The following is a 12,904-nucleotide window of genomic DNA, read 5'->3' as shown; positions in this document are numbered from 1 at the left end:
ATGAAAAATGGTCTGATTAATCTGGAAAACAATATCATGTTTCCTCCAATGGTTGGAAATAGAAATATCTTATGATACAGCAATTCCTCTATCTGGTATTTATCCACAAGAAATATGAGCCATAACATGAATGGATTATGCACACCAATGTTCATAGCAGCACTGTTTACAATAGCAAAAAGATAGAGACAGCCTAAATGCCCATCAATGGAAGAATGGATAAACAAACTGTGGTACATACACACAATGGAAAATTATGCTACCTTGAAGAATAACAAGGAAGCTACAAGGCATCGCATAACCTGGATAAACCTTGAGGACATTATGCTGAGTGAAACTAATCAGTCACAAAAGGAGAAATACTGCATAGGACCATTATTGTCAAAGATTATGAAAAAGTACCCACAGTAGCTCTTTTATCAGGGACCCATCAACATGGGCTGCATTCGCACCAAAACCATGAAGAAGGTGGCCCGGGTCATCATTGAGAAGTACTACACTCGCTTGGGCAATGACTTCCACACCAACAAGCATGTGTGCAAGGAAATCGCCATCATTCCCAGCAAGAAGCTCCACAACAAAATTGCAGGATATGTCATTCATTTCATGAAGCAGATTCAGAGGGGCCCCGTGAGAGGTATCTCCATCAAGCTGCAAGAGAAAGAGAGAGAAAGGAGAGATAATTATGTTCCCGAGGTTTCAGCCCTGGATCAGGAAATCACTAAAGTAGATCCTGACACTAAGGAAATGCTGAAGCTCTTGGACTTTGGCAGTCTGTCCAACCTGCAGGTCACTGGGATAAATTTCAAAATACCACGTGGAGCCATTTGAATCATTCCCCTACGCTATAATATTTTCAATAAACCTGAGAACACCAAAATAAATAAATAAATACCAACAGTAAAGGGGGGGAAATTATTTGCTGGTTACCAGGGTGTTTGATGTGGGTTCAAGGGAGAGAGGGGAAGGTAGAGCACATAGTATGGAGTAGACACAGGATAGTTTGGTTGCTGTGGGGGTTGGGGGGACAATGCACAAGAAGGTGGAGGGGAATGGAAAAACAAGGTGGATGGGAGAACAGTTAGGCAGGTTTGCATGTGCTAAGTGGGAGAGAGGTAAATAATGATGTATGTACAATCTTGGAACAACAGGGTTCTGGGATACAGGGATTGAGGCAAGGTTTGAATGGGTAAAAGAAGGGAAGTAATGTTAAGATGCATGGCTGTCTTTTGAATCTTGGTTTCCCTTGCCTACTATTGTAAAATAGACACTTGAAGGGGAGAGAAAGGAATAGCCAGAAATATCAACATAGAAAGCTTGTAAGTCTGACTTCAGCCTATAACTGATTGGAATACCTAAACTGGGACTAAAAACTTGCGCAGTGAAGAAGGCTTCCTGCAGAGCCTTTACATTAAATAAAACCATAGGTGGAATCCTGATCCCCATCCAAAATCTTCTGAGGTGGGAAGTTTCCAATTGAAATGACAAGTTGACTAGTCTGGATAGCCTAGAAAAACAGAAGATACTTCTTGAAAGAAAGACCGTCAGGAAAAATCAGCAACATTAATGACAGTCTTATTGACTACAAGAACAAGCAAGTTGTTAGCCCGGAAGTTATCAAGGCAAGTGGTTGGGTCCTCTCAGGGAAAACCCCCTTCCAAAACTAAGACTCAAGGGGAATACACAAACAGGCATGTGGTCTGCCTGGTGACTACGTTGGTTATCGATAAGGGAAAGTGGGGCAAAAACAGCAATGAGGTTTGAGCTAAGTCCAATCATGTTCAATAGACTCCTGTCAACATGGGTTGTGACCTGGTTGGCCAGCAGTTTGGCAAGACCTGGGACTCCTGGGCCCAGAGACAGTGACATAGCCACAGAGGACTATAGAGGAGAGTGAAGCATCTAGCTGATATGAAGTGAGGGGAGACACACAACAACACCCATATTTGCAGATGGTACCCACTTGACCTGGCTTCAATGGCTGGATGATCAGAACTCGACTAGAAGAAGAAAGAAGAGGAAAAAAAGAGTAATCCATTACAATTTGATGAACTTGACCTATACTTATGGATATAGTAGCTCAAAAGAGTTAACAAATCTTTACAGCAAGGATCATTCCCATGCTTTCAGTACAAAGGGTTGACAGGGATGGGCAACTTAGACATTTTCTACCCAAAATGGGGAGCTACAAAGGCAAGAAGTGACTGCATTACTAGCTTTCAAGAGGGAGCCTAGTTTCAGAATCTCTACTGAGTGGATTTTAATCTGCCTGGACAGGGCTGATGAAAGGAGATGGGTATAAGACTCTTCTGGTTCAATAGTTGATAAATGCTATCACGACTGACGCTGAGTTTTGGAAATGTAAAGGTAGGCGTTTTATAACAAAAGGAGGGGAGTGGTTGATGTTGCAGTCCAGGAGCAGAGGTCCCTGGGACCATCAAGGGAGAAAAGTGGAATGTGGGATCCTATCCTGAGAAACAGTGATGCCAGAGATGGAAGCAGAGATGATGACATGGAGAGATGATGACATGGAAGGGATTATAATCATTGCAATGAAACAAAATATGATAGGATGTTTCCCCATGTCAACTATCATATAATTCACAATAAAAATAAAAAATAAATAAATAAAAAGAATGTGGCATCAGAATTGGAAGAAAACTCATTGACAACCTGAGCTATGCAGATGAACCAACGTTGCTTACTGAAAGTGAAAAGGACTTTAAATAGTGAGGAAGATCAGAAACTACAGCCTTCATAATGGATTGCACCTCAGTGTAAATAAAAGGAAAATCTTCACAACTGGACCAATAAATACCATCATGATTAAAAAAAAAGGTTATCAGTCATCACAAATTTAATTTTGCTTAGATCCACAACATTCATGGAAGCAGCAGTCAAAGAATCAAACATTGTATTTCATTAAACAAATCTGATGCAAAAGATCTCATTTTGTGAAATAGCAAAAATGTTACTTTGAGGTCTAAGGTGTACCTGACCCAAACCATAATATTTTCAATTGCCTCAGTATTGATGTGACAGTTGGATAAAGATGAAGGAAAACTGTAGAGGAATTGATGCATTTGAATTATAGCTGTTGTTGTTAACTGTCATTGAGGCAGGTTCCAACCCGTAGTGACCCTGTATAGGGTTTCCACGGAGCAGCTGGTGAATTTGAACTACAGGCCTCCCAGTTCAAGTGGACTTTGCAGTCCAGTGCATTAACCAACAGAGCCACACCAGGAATTACACGGCTAGTGAAGAATATTGGAAGTACCAGGGACTACCAGAAGAATAAACAAATCTATCTTGGAAGAAGTACAGTCAGAATGTTCTTTAGCAGTGAAGATGGAGGGGTTTTTCATCTCTTGTACTTCGGACATGTTGTCAGGAGGGACCTGAAGAGGGATACCATTCTTAGTAAAGTGGAAGGTCAGCAAAAAAGAGGAAGACCTCCAATGACATGCTAGCAGCAACAGCAAATATATATATAACAATGGTGAGGATGATTCAGGACAAGTCAGTGCTTCATACTGTTGTATACAGGGGCACTATTAGTCAGAACTGACTCGATGGCACCTAACAACAACAATCCACACCTATAAAATAATAGTAACTATTCATTACACTGATCTCCTAAGGAATGTTAGACTATAATTTGATTATGTAAAACAAAGGAAGGAAAGGAACTTCTAATAAAAGTGTTTATGTTAAAAAACAAAAGAAAACATAAAATGGTTGCAAACATACTTTCATAGAGAACTTCCAGAGGTTCAAGCCAGATTCACATGAGTATGTGGAACAAGGGATATCATTGCTGATGTCAGATGGATCTTGGCTGAAAGCAGAGAATACCAGTTCTTATTGACTACACAAAGGCTTCCGATTGTGTAGATCCTGACAAGCTATGGACAAAATTGTGAAGTGTGAATATTCCAGGGCACTTGACTGTGCTCATGAAAACCTGTACATAGACCAAGAGTTGTTTGAACAGAACAAGGGAACACCAAATGGCTTAAAATTAGGAAAGGTGTGCCCCAGGGTTGTATTCTTTTACAATAGTCATTCAATCTGTATGCTGAGCAAATAATCTGAGAAGCTGGATTATATAAAGAAAATGTGGCATCAGTATTAGAGGAGGACTCATTAACAACCTACAATATGCAGGCAATACAACCTTACTTGCTGAAAGTAAAGAGGACTTAAATACTTACTGAAAAAGATAAAAGATCATAGCCTTTTGTATGGATTGCATCTCAATGTAGAGAGAACAGGAATCCTCACCACTGGACCACTAAACACCATCCTTATCCATGGAGAAAAGATTGAAGTTGTCAAAGACTTTGTTTTTCTTGGATCAATCATCAACACTCATGGAAGCAGCAGTCAAGAAATCAAATGACATATTGCATTAGGCAAAACTGCAGCAAGGCTTTTTTAAAGTGTTGTCGGTTTGAGAACTAAAGTGTGCCTAACTCAAGCCAAGGTATTTTCAATAACCTCATATGCTTGTGAAAGTTGGACAGTGAATAAGTAAAAATTGGTGCATTTGAGTTAGGGTGTTGGAGTAGAATATTCAAAGTACCATGAACTGCTAAAAACCAAACATATTTGTGTTAGAAGAAGTACAGCCAGAGTGCTCCTTGGAAGCCAGAATGGCTAAACTTTGTCTCTCATACTTTGGACCTGTTATCAGGAGGGACCAGTCACTGGAGAAGGATATCATGTTTGGTAAAGTGGAGGGTTGGAGAAAACGAGAAAGACCCCTAATGAAATGGATTGGCACAGTGGCAGCAGAGATGGGCTCAGTTGTAGCAACGATTGTGAGGTTGACCCAGGACAAGGCAGTGTATTCATCGTTTGTGCATAAGGTCAATATTAGTAGGTACCAACTCGATGATACCTAACAATAACAATGCCTACAATATTGATCTTTAAGAGTTCCATTTTATTTTTGACAACTGCTGATTACTAATAGACATTTGAAATGTTTTCTTTTCATTTTTCATTGTGCCCCATCAGCAAATGGTGGTCCCAAAAGCTTTGATCTATCCATTTCATTAAGGTCAACTCTACTTTATGGAAGCAGATGTATTTTGAGTGCCTTCAAATCTGAGGAAGGAACTCTGATAATGTAGTGGTTACAAGTCGGGCTTCTAACCTAAGGTCAGCTGTTCGAAACTTGCAGCTGTTCCACAGGAGAAAGATGAGGCTTTCTGCTCCCATAAAGATTTACAGCCTCAGAAACTGTAGACAGCAGGGTCGCTATGAGTCAAAACCGATGCGATGGCACATAACCACCACCACGATCCAATATTGTTGTTGTGAAGTGCCGTCGAGTTGGTTCTGACCTATTGCGACCCTGTATAGGGTTTCTGAGGAGTAGCTGGTGAACTTGAACCACCAACCTTGCCATTCAAACGGCTTTGCGGTCTGGCGCATAAACCCACAACGCCACACCAGAATGCCACCATCCAATATGAGGGGCTCACATTCTGGCACTGTATCAGACAATAGCTCTCTGTTATTCATAAGGTGTTCAGTGGTTAGCCATTCAAAACTGGTCTACTTCTCCTTCTTAGTGGTAAGTCTTCACCTTGAATACAAGTATAGAGACGCAATGTCTGTAGATACAGGATGTATAGATTACATAAATATCATGGTTCTAACTAACAGGCTATCTTTCTTCTACTTGTTGTTGTTGTTAGGTGCCATCAAGTCAGTTCCAACTCAAGTCAGTTCCAACCCTGTATAGAGTTTCTGAGGAGTGGCTGGTAATTTTGAACTGGCGATCTTAAGATTCAAACAAACTTTGCCGTCCAGTACTTTATCCACTACACTAGCACTGTTTTCTAATTTTTTTTATCCTAAAATCAACTCTTACAAAATGGAGGGTGGGGGTTGGGCAAGAAAAAGAAAACATCCTAAAAAGTATCAAAGCAAAGTATTTCACTTGTTTTTTTATCATAAAAATCTTTCCATACCTTTAAAAATAAATCGGTAAAGTTTAATAGTTATTACTAGAAGCAGGCACCAAATGTCTTTTCATTTGTTCTACTGTGGTGGCATGACTATTACTGTTATTCTGGAAGCTCTGTCACTGGCATTTCAAGTACCAGCAGAGCCACCCACAGTGGATAGCTTTCAGTAGAGTGTCCAGACTAATGCTGAGCAAGAAGGAACTGGCAACATATGTCCAAAAAGCAGACCATTGAAAACCTATGGATAGGAGCCAGTACAACGTTTTCTGATATTCTGCAGAAGAGTAGTTTGCCAGATTGGAAGACATTCAAAATACCACTGTAGATGAGCCAACTCCTCATGGTAGAGTCAACCTTACTGACATGGGTAGAGTAAAGCTTCGGGGGCTATTACTTGCTGATGTAGTGTTCCTCAAAACTAAAAGAAACAACTACAGACATCCACCAGTAATCAGAATTCAGAATGTATGAAGGAGGAAATAAAAATCATGGAAAGTTTTCAAAAATGAAAAGGAATGCTTGGAGATAGATAGCTCATCCACTCATGAGCTGAAAAGGACTGTTGGCAATTTTGAATAGAAATTCATGGTCTACTATAACAGAATGATGAATTGGAAAAGAATGGCATCACATTCATTGTAAAAATATTTCAAGGTTTATCTTGAAATCTAATGCTGTCAGTAATAACATAATATTCATATATCTACAAAGAAGACCAGTTAATATAATTATTATTAAAATTTAAGTACCAACCACTTATGCCAGTTTTAAGGGAAATGAAGATTATTGGCATCTTCTGCAGTCTGAAATTGAACAAACATGAAATCCAGATGCACTAATAATTACTATTGATTGGCATGCAAACATTGGAAACAGAGAAGAATCAGTGGCTGGAAAATGTTACTTTAATGATGGAAACCATGACAGAGATCACCCAATAAAGTTTTGCAAGACCAACAACTCATTTACTGGAAACACCTTTTTTCAACAATATAAACTATCATGTTATACTTTCATTTCTGGATGAACTATGCAGGAATCAATTCTAGTACATCTGTGGAAGAGAAGATGGAGAAGTTCAATATCATCAAAACGAGGCAAAAGGCCAACTACGGAACAGACGATCAACTGCTCACATGCAAGTTCAAGTTGAACCTGAAAAAAGTGAAAACAAGTTTATAAAAATATGACCTCAAGTATATTATACCTTATTGTGCAAACCATCTCAAAATATATATGACACATTCAACATTAATGTCAGAGAAGACCAGATGAATTGTGGGGTGACATAAAAAGCATCATACATGAAGAAAGTAAAAGGTCATTAGAAAGACAAAAAAGAAAGAAAAGAAGAAAATGAGTGTTAGAAGAAACTCTGAAACTTGCTCTTGAGCATTGAGTAAAGCACATGGACAAAATGATGACATCAAAGAGCGAACCAGATGATTTTATAGGATGGCTCAAGATGACAAAGTAAAGTCTTATAATTAAATGTGTAAAGTCTGGAGTTAGGAAACCAAATAGGAAGAACATACTTAGCATTTCTCAAGACAGAAAAACTGAATAAAAATTAAAACCTTAAGTTGCAATGTTGAAGGATATGAAGGGTAGAATGGTGAATGATGCATGAAGTGCCAAAAGAAGATGGAGGATCACACAGAGCCACTGTACCGAAAAGAACTGATGGGCTTTAAATCATTTTAAGAGGTAGCGTATGATCAAGAACTGATGATATTGAAGGCAGAAGTCCAAGCTGCATTGAAGGCATTGATTAAAATCAAGGTTCCTAGAATTGATGAATACCAGTTGAGAAGTTTGAACAAACTGATGTATGCCAAGAAAATTGGAAGAAACCTGTTCAACAGACTGCAAGATATTCATATAAGTACTTATTTCAAATAAAGTTGACCCAATAGAATGTGGAAATTCCTGAACAATATTAATAATATCATCTGCAAGCAAAATTTGGTGCATGACAATTCAAACATGATTGTAATAGTGTATTGACAGGGAACCATGAGAAACTCAAGGCAGATTCAGAGAATACTAGAAAGATGTTTACCTCTGTTTATTTGATCATGAAAAGGAATTAAACTATGTGGACTATCACAAATTATGGAAAACATTGAGAATAATGGAAATTCTAGAACACTTAAGTGTACCCATGCAAAACCTGTACATAAACAAAACTGCAATTGTTCAAACAGAAAAAAAGATTGTATTACTTGATTTAAAGTAAGAAATGGTGTGTATCAGGATTGTTGCTACCCATCCTACTTATTCAACCTGTATATGTAAGCAAATAATACAGGAAGCTGTACTATATGAAGAAAAATGTGGCATTAGGATTGGAGGAAAACTCAGTAACAATGTGTCATGTGCATATGACATAACTTTGTTTGTTGAAAGTAAAGAGAACATGAAGCACATGCTGACAGAGATCAAAGACTACAGGATTACACCTGAATATAAAGAAAACAAAAATTCTCACAACTGGACCAATAAATAGCATGATGATAAATGCAGACAAGAGTTCATTTGTCAAGGATTTCATTTTATCTGGATCCATAATCAACACCCCTGAACCTAGTAGCCAAGAAATTAAGCAACACATTGCATTTGGAAAATCAGCTACGAAGATTTTTTTAAAGAACTCAAAATTAAAGATGCCACCTTGAGGACTAAGGTGCATCTGATCCAAACCATGGTATTTCCAATAATCTTATATGCATGTGGAAGCTGGACAATGGATAACGAAGACTGAACAAGAATTGATGTATTTGAATTACAGTGGTGGAGAAGAATACTGACTGTAATTTGGACAGCCAGAAGTTCAAACAAATCTGTCTTTAAAGTAGTACAACCAGAATATTTTTTAAATGCAAGGGTGGCAAGACTTTGTTTCAGTTACTTTGGACTTGTTAGCAAGGAGGACCAGTCCTTGGAGAAGGACATCATGCACGGTAAAGTAGAAGGTCAATTAAAAAATGGATGACTCTCAATTTGATGGATTAATACAGTGGTTACAACAATGGGCTCAAATATAGCAATGATTATGAAAACAGCACAGGACTAGGAAGTGATTCATTCTGCTATGCATAGGGTAGCTATGAGTCAGAGCCAACTTGATGGCACCTAACAGTCACAAATAGTATCAGATGGGAGGTGCAGAGGGGATGGATCATTGTTTAGGAAGCATTTTTATCTGTTTATGATGATAGAAAATTTGACAATGAATATTGGTGATGGTTGCATGGCATAATTGATATAATTGGTATAATTGAATTGTGAACATAAAAAATGCTGAAATAACAAATGGTTATAAAAAAATATGTGATGGTGCTGAGCCATGGATTCAGTTCTGACACATAGCCACCCTGTATAGGGCTTCCAAGGCTATAAATCTTTACAGGAGCAGAAAGTCTCATCTTGGAACCTCTGGTAGTTTCTAATTGCTGACCTTGAGATTAGCAGCCTGATTCATAACCACTATGCTACCATATGTGTGTGTGTGTGTGTGTGTGTGTGTATAAATATATTTGGAGCATGGAGGCTTTGTAGGGTAAGCACTGGACTGCAAACCGCAAGTTCATCAATACAAGCCCAGCAGGCACTCAGCAGAAGAAAAATGATACTTTCTACTTTCTACTCCCGCAAAGGTTTACAACCTCAGAAATCCTATACAGGATCACTGTGAGTTGGAACTGACTGGACGTCACTTAACAACAAATAATATCTGTTCAACAATTAAATTGTAAAATTAACCACAATTTCAATTCTATTGCAAACAGTTCATATGGAGAAAACATTCATCCTGGTACACTGGCTCAATTGTACAGAAGATTTGGAGAAAAAAAAAAAATCTGTCTTATGTTTTCACTTTTTAATCAATGGTCCTTGTGTTCTTGTGCCTCTGTGAAGACTTCAGCTCACTTCCCTCATATATAGATCGCAGAAGAGTTAGCTGTTAGAAGGAAGGCTTGCTGCTGGATTAAAGAGAATTGCAGAGGATTCTACAACCTGGCAGAGGATTGATGGTGGCATCAAGAGAATGTGCTCTCTCATCCACTCACAAGTGTAATTTAAAGAGGATTTTTCAAGGCATGGATAGACACCATTACTCACATCAATTCCCACTGCCTTCTTCCTCTATAACTCTTTACCAATTCTGGACCACAACTACTGTGCCTTGTTTAATCAACAGCATGTACTTGAGTATTCCCTAGCATCCCCAAATGAATTTCTTATAATGCAAATTGAGTGAACTGGTAAAAGTGATAAATATGTCTGCAGTGTAACAGATTTGTTTCAAGATGTATTATCTGCCTAAAGGTAGAAAGGACTTCACAAACAAACTATGCTAACTCCATATTTGAAAAGATCTATTTTGCCCAAGATAATACCATTTTTTCTTTCATGCATTTTTTTTTCCTGCAGAAATTTTTACACGAATTTTATAATTTTTAGTGAGAATTTACACGGAAAACCAATTGAGATGTTTGAACAGATTTCCATTTAACAACTTATAAACATTTTTTTCAAGGAGCTCTGGTTGTGTAGTGGTTTATAAGTCAGCCTTCTAACTACAAAGTCAGCAGCTGAAAACTACCAGGTGCACGAATCGGTCTGCGAACCACAAGGTCAGCAGTTTGAAACTACCAGCTTTTCCTCAGGAGAAAGATGAGACTTTTTCCTCCCGTAAAGATTTACAGCATCAGAAACCTTGTACAGGGTCGCTATGAGTTGGAATCCACTCCACGGCACATAACAGCAGCAACAGCAAAGATTTACAGTCTCAGAAACCCTATACAGGGTTACTATGAGTCAGAACCGACTCCACGTCCCATAACCACCACCACCATACATATTGTTCAGTGATGTTGCTTATATGTTTCACAAAATGTTAGCATCCTCATTATTCCATTTTGGCTGTTCTGTTTTTATTAATATATTTTCCTTGCTGACATTTTACATGATCATATTTGCTTTAGAGTAAATATTGACCACTCGGTCTCATACAGAGTATTATTTAAAGGAACACATACTCACAGGTGATACTGCTTATTTTGTGAATCAATTTATTATTTGAATGAAAGGTGACCTCTGGAAGTGAGTTCAGTTCAAAGTTTAAATTGTATCTCAGGGCAGTAGCTTTGAAGGATCCTCTAGTCTCCACTGGTCCGGGAAGTCTGAATCTTTTTGAGGAACTTGAGGTTTATTCTACTGTTTTCTCCCATTTTATCCAGTACTATCTACTGTATCTCTGGTCAGAAGGGTTGTTAGTGGTAGCCAGGCATCATAAAAGTTTGGAAGTAGCCATCTAAGACAACTACTAGACTGTAGTTGAAGACTTGTTGAGGTGTTGTAGGATAAGCACTGCATTGCTAACCATAGGTTGGTGGTTCAAACTCACCAGCTGCTTTTAGGAGACCCTTTTACAGGGTTCGCTATGAGTCAGAACCTACTTAACAGAACTTAATAACAACAGGCAATATCTATTTCTTCTTGTCCCGGGATAGATTAAGCCAGGGTTTCTGTAACCTATTTGTTCTATTTAGAAGGAGAAAGGTGAGACTTTCTGCTCCAGTAAAGATTTATAGCTCCAGAAACCCAATACAGAATTGCTATGAGTCTGAACTCTGGTAGCGTAGTGGTTACGAATCGGGCTGCGAACCTTAAGGTCAGCGGTTCGAAACTACCAGCCACTCCGCGGGAGAAAGATGAGGCTTTCTACTCCCGTAAAGATTTACACCCTTGGAAACCCTATACAGGGTCGCTATGGGTCGGAACTGACTCAATGGCACTCAACAACAACATGAGTCCGAACTACCTCTATGGCATTTAACAACAATTTTTTCTATAGATTAACTACTTCTCTAATGTCTGGTTTATTTCCTTCACTTTTGCTTCAGATGAGTACTTACTAATAGTTGTATCTTAGATGGCTGCTCAGTGGACCTATCAATATTCTTTTCTTCCATGGCTTAGATAAGGTTCACCTTAGACTACTACTCATTAATTTATGATGTAAAAGAATACCCTTAAGAACTATTTATACTACAGCAGTCAAGAATTCAAAAGACAAGTTTTGTTAGGCAAATATGCTGCTCAATATCTCTTTAAAGTTTTTTCAAGAACAAAGATGTCAGTTTGAGGACTAAGGTGAACTTGATTTAAGCCATAATATTTTGAGCATCATATGAGTGATAAAGTTGGACAGTGAATAAGTAAGATCATAAAGAATTGATGCATTTGAGTTATGGTGTTGGAGGAGAATATTGAAAGTATCATGGGCTGCCAAAAGAACCAATAGACCTGTGTTGGAAGAAGTACAGCCAGGGTGCTCCTTGGAGATCAGGATGGCCAGACTTCATTCCTCAGACTTAGGACATATTGTCAGAAGGGACCAGTTACTAGAGAGGGATATCATGTTTGGTAAGGTAGAAGGTCAGAGAAGAAGAGGAAGACCCCCAGCGAGATAGACTGGCAAAGTGGCAGCATCAATGGGTTCAAGCATGGCAACCATTGTGAGGTTAGCCCAGGACTGGGCAGTGTTTCGTTCTGTTGTACATAGAATCACTATGAGTCAGTACTGACTCAATGACACCTAACAAGAACAACAACAATGTGAAAGTTGGACAATGGATAAGGAAGACCACAGAAGAATTTATGCATTTGAATTATGGTGTTGGAAAAGAATATTGATAGTACCACAGATTATCAGAAGAATAAACAAATCTGTGTTGAAAGAAGTGGAGCTAGAATGTTTCTTTGAAGCCAAGATGGCCACCTTTGTCTCATGCTTCAGATATGTTACCAAGAGGGGCAGTCTTTAGACAAGTGTATTGTTGTTGTTGTCAGGTGCCATCGAGTCGGAACCAGCTCCTACCGAACCCAATGCACAGCAGAACTAAACAATGTCC

At 38.6% G+C, this 12,904-nt stretch overlaps 1 pseudogene; it reads left to right on the top strand.

Moving 5' to 3' along the window:
• Window positions 1-435: 435 nt before the first annotated feature.
• LOC102821565 lies at window positions 436-831 on the top strand (annotated as a pseudogene).
• Window positions 832-12,904: the final 12,073 nt, after the last annotated feature.

The sequence above is a fragment of the Chrysochloris asiatica genome, unplaced genomic scaffold (assembly GCF_000296735.1).
Source record: "Chrysochloris asiatica unplaced genomic scaffold, ChrAsi1.0 scaffold00073, whole genome shotgun sequence".
Classification (NCBI taxonomy): Eukaryota; Metazoa; Chordata; class Mammalia; order Afrosoricida; family Chrysochloridae; genus Chrysochloris; species Chrysochloris asiatica.
This window is presented reverse-complemented; position numbering and strand designations above follow the sequence as displayed.